We start from the raw sequence: 6,857 nt of genomic DNA, 5'->3' as shown, positions 1-6,857 counted from the left end.
TTTCTGTCAAGAAAAAATATGGTAGACTAACTTATTTATAACAGTTAATGAAAGAGCCCAATGCAAAAAAATGCATGTTGGGTCTTTGAAACAGTTCAAATCATTTTGATAATAATAAGTTTGATCTGTTTTACCGAGAAGGTCTACGGTTCGAGTCCGTATAGCCCTATATTATTAATAATTCAAAAATAGAATCGTTTTCCTTTCCTCATTATTGTTTGTATTGTTTGTAATTGGCCACTTGATTTGGTTCATCATTAATGTCTTATCTTTGTAGATGAATTACATATGAAAATTTTCCTATTTTCCCATACAAAATCAAGAAATTAGTAATACTTCTTTTCTTTGGGATACCTACCCAATTCTAGTAAATTTTTGGAGTCAAAATCATGACATGAAACCGGTTAAAAACTCCACCATAACCCAATGCAAATCGAATGCACTAGTAAATCACATGGATCTAGGAACGACTTACTGTATTTTATTTGTGGACAAGCTAGAGTTTGAGAAACGAAGATCTTTGGTAACTTTCATTGTAAACATTCTCAAATAGGCTTTTCTGTTGGTATACCTTATCTAGTAAAGCACAAAACTAAAGTAGTCGTCTTCTCTTTCCTTCTTCAATCACTAAAAGTTCCTAAATGGAAATTCCGACTATATGTATCCTCTCTATATAAATATATAATATTTAATATATATTTATTATGGATATAATAGATATTATATAAATAGGATTATAGTGGATGAATCTTCAAACGAGACATGTACCGATCGACTAATCCGGTATATTTTCCACATTGATAGGAGTACGTTTATGTTTCTGCTTTACGAATATGATATTTTCTGGGTATTTCTAATAATATCAAGTCTTATTCCTATTTTGGCATTTCTAATTTCTGGAGTTTTAGCCCCTCTTAGCAAAGAGCCAGAGAAACTTTCGAGTTATGAATCGGGAATAGAACCAATGGGCGATGCTTGGGTACAATTTAGAATCCGTTATTATATGTTTGCTCTAGTTTTTGTTGTTTTTGATGTTGAAACAGTTTTTCTTTATCCGTGGGCAATGAGTTTTGATGTATTAGGGGTATCCGTCTTTATAGAAGCTTTAATTTTCGTGCTTATCCTAATTGTCGGTTTAGTTTATGCATGGCGAAAAGGAGCATTGGAATGGTCTTAGTTTTTGAATATTCAGACAATTAAAAAAAACATTGAGACAGTTATGAATTCCATCGAGTTTCCCTTACTTGATCGAACAACCCAAACTTCAGTTATTTCAACTACATCAAATGATCTTTCAAATTGGTCAAGACTCTCCAGTTTATGGCCGCTTCTCTATGGTACCAGTTGTTGCTTCATTGAATTCGCTTCATTAATAGGTTCACGATTCGACTTTGATCGTTATGGACTGGTACCAAGATCTAGTCCTAGACAGGCAGACTTAATTTTAACAGCGGGTACGGTAACAATGAAAATGGCTCCTTCTTTAGTAAGATTATATGAGCAAATGCCTGAACCAAAATATGTTATTGCTATGGGAGCATGTACAATTACAGGAGGGATGTTCAGTACCGATTCTTATAGTACTGTTCGGGGAGTCGATAAGTTAATTCCTGTCGATGTGTATTTGCCGGGTTGTCCGCCTAAACCCGAGGCTGTTATAGATGCTATAACAAAACTTCGTAAGAAAATATCTCGAGAAATCTATGAAGATCGAATTAAGTCTCAAGAGGAAAATCGGTGTTTTACTACCAATCACAAATTTCATGTTGGCCCAAGTACTAATACTGGAAATTACGATCAAGGATTACTCTATCAACCATCATCTACTTCAGAGATCATCCCTCCTGAAACTTTTTTCAAATACAAAAGTGCAGTCTCTTCCTACGAATTAGTAAATTAGGCCGTATACTTTTTTTGTACAGAATAACAAAGCAAAGAACGAGTGAATCTTCATCAATTTTTCATTGTAAATGGGAAATACTTATACAAATAAAAATAAAAAAATGGGGGGGGGGAGAAGATGCAGGGTAATTTGTCTTCTTGGCTAGTCAAACATGGACTGGTTCATAGATCTTTGGGTTTCGATTACCAAGGAATAGAGACTTTACAAATAAAGCCCGAGGAATGGCATTCCATTGCAGTCATTTTATATGTATATGGTTACAATTATCTACGTTCCCAATGTGCTTATGATGTAGCACCAGGCGGACTGTTAGCTAGTGTGTATCATCTTACGAGAATCGAGTATGGTATAGATCAACCGGAAGAGGTATGCATAAAAGTATTTGCCGCAAGGATAAATCCTAAAATTCCGTCTGTTTTCTGGGTTTGGAAAAGTGCGGATTTTCCAGAAAGGGAATCTTATGATATGTTGGGAATTTCTTATGATAATCATCCACGTCTAAAGCGTATCTTAATGCCTGAAAGTTGGGTAGGATGGCCCTTACGTAAGGATTATATTGCCCCCAATTTTTATGAAATACAAGATGCTCATTAAATAATACGAAACTAATCTTCACTTCGACAACTCAAGATATTCAAATACATTTTTACGTTCTCTTATAGATATAGCATAGTAATTGAAGTCTCATTCATCTTATTATTATTGATTAAAAAAAATACAATTAGAGATTTGGTGAGATTATCCAATTTGTAAGATACTTATTTTGGATGAGCCACAAGCTAATAGGATGAACTAAATGAGTTCTGCATTATGAACTATGTATCACGCATATGACTTATAGATGTGCTTTAAAAAGTCACATAGGGTGAAATGAAGAAATATAATATGAAAAGAGAATCGGATTCTATTTGTACTGTATCTGAGATGAATCTTGGCCATTCCCGCCTTTCAACTCCCCTAGACTAGACTTTTGGGTCTTATAAGGAACTAATTGAAACTTTCAAATATGTATAAAATAGGAATTGAACGCCAGGAGACAGAGTATGAACAAATAAAAAAGAAGAGGAAACAAAAGAAAATTCTTTTCTTTTACATATCTATATACATCCTTTACATATTTCTATAAATATCCTCTTTATCTTTACTTGTCTATTTTCGACATCTATAAATAGAGTAAAAAATATATATAGTTTAGTTAAAGGGTAGATTTCCAGACATCATCATGTATCAGTATTTTTCATGATCTATATTATTAATGAATCCGTAGAATAGATACTCATACAAATTCATGATGTGCCAAGAACCAGATTTGAACTGGTGACACGAGGATTTTCAGTCCTCTGCTCTACCAACTGAGCTATCCCGGCCATTTCCGACACATTATCCTTATTTTAATAGATGACTTTGGTCTATGTCAATTGTAAATAAGAAAAAAGGTATTCCAAAGTCTTCTTTTTGAAGATATACGAAATTTCAGGGCTTGGATAAGCCTTTCGAAGTTTCAGTACAGTAGACAGTTAATCATTCAAATTTCACAGATTACTTGCGCAAGGATGTTCGTTTGTACGTCTATCATATAGAATATATACCACAAGCCTTGTGATAAGAAATCAAATTTCCGCTCAAATACGCTTGTGAAAGAGTCGAATGAATGAGAAACATAACAAAGTCTGAATTGCTAATGAACGGATAAATAATTAAAGAGGCCAACGGGCCTTTTTAGGGTTTTGGGGATAGAGGGACTTGAACCCTCACGATTTTAAAAGTCGACGGATTTTCCTCTTACTATAAATTTCATTTTTGTCGTTATTGACATGTAGAATGGGACTCTATCTTTATTCTATTCGATCTGATTAATCAATTCTTCAAAAGATCTATCAGACTATGATGGAGTAAATGATTTGATCAATGAATATTCGATTATTTTTTCAACTTGTAGATCTTGGAATCGATTCATAACAATTCGTTCATTTTTATATATAATTTTATATATATATATAAATATAAATATAAAAAATTATAGAAATATAAAAAATAGAGATTCGAGTTGTCATTAATCAATATAGTATTTCAGTACGTAATACGTTTATCTTTCATCGTTTCTGGAGTTTCGATGGAAGGATTCATTCCTTTACTAACGCAACGTCGTCAACTCCATTTGTGTTAGAACAGCTTCCATTGAGTCTCTGCACCTACCCTTTTTTTTCGGAAAAAAGGATTTGGCTCAGGATTGCCCATTTTTAATTCCAGGGTTTCTCTGAATTTGAAAGTTATCACTTAGTAGGTTTCCATACCAAGGCTCAATCTAATTAAGTCCGTAGCGTCTACCGATTTCGCCATATCCCCCTCTTTTAAGATTAGTATCGCATTATGATGTCCTTCCCCGTTTTCTTTCATTTGTATTATACTGGAACCACTCAAGTCATTAGAATACCGATTCCTCTATTGAAAAGTGTTTCCTCCTATTGGATTTCTTGTCTATCTTCTTTCATCTCTCTCTTCTCTATCGGAGACCCATATTTGTTCCGATCCAAAATGATTCTATCATTTCTGTATCTGCAATTCAATATATATCAATATAGATAGATATATGAACATATATATTTGCCCCTCTTTCTATTATTTTTTTAGTAAAAAATTTAATACTTAAACGGTCGATTCCCTTGTTCGTCTTATCTTCCACCTTTCAGAATGAAAACATAGAAACGCTTCATTATCATCTCAATTGCATTAAATGCAATTAAGATTAACACATTAATTATTGATACACATCCATTTGATAAATAGATCAAAATTTTCTATCGCTATATTCTATTAATCGTTATATTAATTATTATGTTCTATAATAGAACAATTCCAATATTGAATATTTATTTGAAATGAAATTAGATTCTATATTCATATTAATTAGGAATAGCTAAGATCCCAGTAATTTAGTAAATTACTATGCATGTAACATTTCTGTTATGTGAGCCCGCTTAGCTCAGAGGTTAGAGCATCGCATTTGTAATGCGATGGTCATCGGTTCGATTCCGATAGCCGGCTTTTCTCTATTGATTTTATTTTTGACATAATTGATAAATCAAATAAATAAAGAAACGACTTCTTACCCTTTTTCAAAGGTCACCGATCTATGATGTCGTAGGAACTTACTTACCTTTATGACTAAAGGAGGGGTTCTATTTCTGTAGAACAAATCAAGAAAGGAACTCTTACTTTTTTATATCATTTACATATACAATAGGATCCGGATATTGATCCAAGTTATCTAATTATTCTTTGTTTTGTAGTACAATACTTTACTGGATTTCACTTCATTTATAATATTTATCATTTAGTTTTCATTTAAGTTTATGAAATTTAAATAAAATAAAATGTTTATGAAATTTAAATAAAATAAAATAAGGAGTCTTTATGTCGCGTTACAGAGGGCCTCGTTTCAAAAAAATACGCCGTCTGGGGGCTTTACCGGGACTAACTAGTAAAAGGCCCAAAACCGGAAACGATCTTAAAAACCAATCGCGTTCCGGTAAAAAATCTCAATATCGTATTCGTTTAGAAGAAAAACAAAAATTGCGTTTTCATTATGGTCTTACAGAACGACAATTACTTAAATACGTTCGTATCGCCGGAAAAGCCAAAGGATCAACGGGTCAAGTTTTACTACAATTACTTGAAATGCGTTTGGATAACATCCTTTTTCGATTGGGTATGGCTTCGACTATTCCTCAAGCCCGACAATTAGTTAATCATAGACATATTTTAGTTAATGGTTCTATAGTGGATATACCAAGTTATCGGTGCAAACCCCGAGATATTATTACAGCAAAAGATGAAAAAAAATCGAGAACACTGATTCAAAATTATCTTGATTCATCCCCCCCTCAGGAATTGCCAAAACATTTGACTCTTCAGCCATTGCAATATAAAGGATTAGTCAATCAAATAATAGATAGTAAATGGGTCAGTTTAAAAATAAATGAATTGCTCGTTGTAGAATATTATTCTCGTCAGACTTAAACCTAACTAAAAAACAAGGGTTCGGACAATTTCGTCCTCCCCTTCGCCGAAGTCTAAGTAAAGAGACCGAAGGAAAGTAAGGTTTTGATCCGGAAATTTTTCTATCATTCATCTATCATTGATCGGTAGGGGGATTTTCATCTCTTGTGCATTCTTTCCAGTCTTTTCGTTTCCGTACCACAAAAATTCGAAATAAAGAATCCATAAAGGTCTAACCGTTGGAATAATAGTATCGATTGTTATTTGATTTGATACATTGTGGTCAGTAACATTGTTGAATTAGTACGGAAAGAGAGGGATTCGAACCCTCGGTAAACAAAAGCCTACATAGCAGTTCCAATGCTACGCCTTCAACCACTCGGCCATCTCTCCTACAGAATGATTATGGCCCAGAAACCGAGTTAATAGTGAGTCATTAATATTCAATTTTTTTTTTGATAGGCACGTCCAACCAATTCTAACTATACAAATAATTTTTTTTTAACTATGTTTAATGGATACTTTTAGCTCATGATTCTATTTAGTTTTTTAAACTATGATTCCTTTTTTCTAAAAATTCGACTTTTACAGTTTTCGATTTTTCACCAACAACTGTTTATCCCATACATATATCTAGTCACAAGTTATGAATCATAGAATGATTATTCGATTCTTTTTGCTCTTTTTTGTATCATAATTCAATCAAAAAACTTCTAGAATTACCCCAGTCAGATAAATAAAATTCTTTTTTTCTTCAACTTCGCTGAAATCAGAATAGTTCTCTTCATTCTGATCCTACTACATTTGGATGAAATTTAACCGGATTGAAATATTTCTTCTCTTTTATTGATTCCTGTGAAATCAAAAAGAAACAATTTTAATATCGAGTGGGATTTTTTAATGAATCCGTTTTTATGTTATTTCGTACTATGCAATTCCTTTGTTTGTGGGATCA

The 6,857-nt window shown here is 32.9% G+C and overlaps 3 non-coding genes across 3 annotated transcripts; 1 reads left to right on the top strand and 2 right to left on the bottom strand.

Moving 5' to 3' along the window:
• Positions 1–3,197: 3,197 nt before the first annotated feature.
• TRNAF-GAA (transfer RNA phenylalanine (anticodon GAA)) lies at positions 3,198–3,270 on the bottom strand. Its single transcript has one exon. It is a non-coding gene; the product is annotated as a tRNA-Phe (tRNA).
• Positions 3,271–4,875: 1,605 nt separating this feature from the next.
• On the top strand, positions 4,876–4,948 carry TRNAT-UGU (transfer RNA threonine (anticodon UGU)). The gene has a single exon. It is a non-coding gene; the product is annotated as a tRNA-Thr (tRNA).
• A 1,260-nt stretch (positions 4,949–6,208) lies between these two features.
• TRNAS-GGA (transfer RNA serine (anticodon GGA)) lies at positions 6,209–6,295 on the bottom strand. The gene has a single exon. It is a non-coding gene; the product is annotated as a tRNA-Ser (tRNA).
• Positions 6,296–6,857: the final 562 nt, after the last annotated feature.

This window comes from Cucumis melo, unplaced genomic scaffold (genome assembly GCF_025177605.1).
Source record: "Cucumis melo cultivar AY unplaced genomic scaffold, USDA_Cmelo_AY_1.0 utg000436l, whole genome shotgun sequence".
Lineage (NCBI taxonomy): Eukaryota > Viridiplantae > Streptophyta > Magnoliopsida > Cucurbitales > Cucurbitaceae > Cucumis > Cucumis melo.
This window is presented reverse-complemented; position numbering and strand designations above follow the sequence as displayed.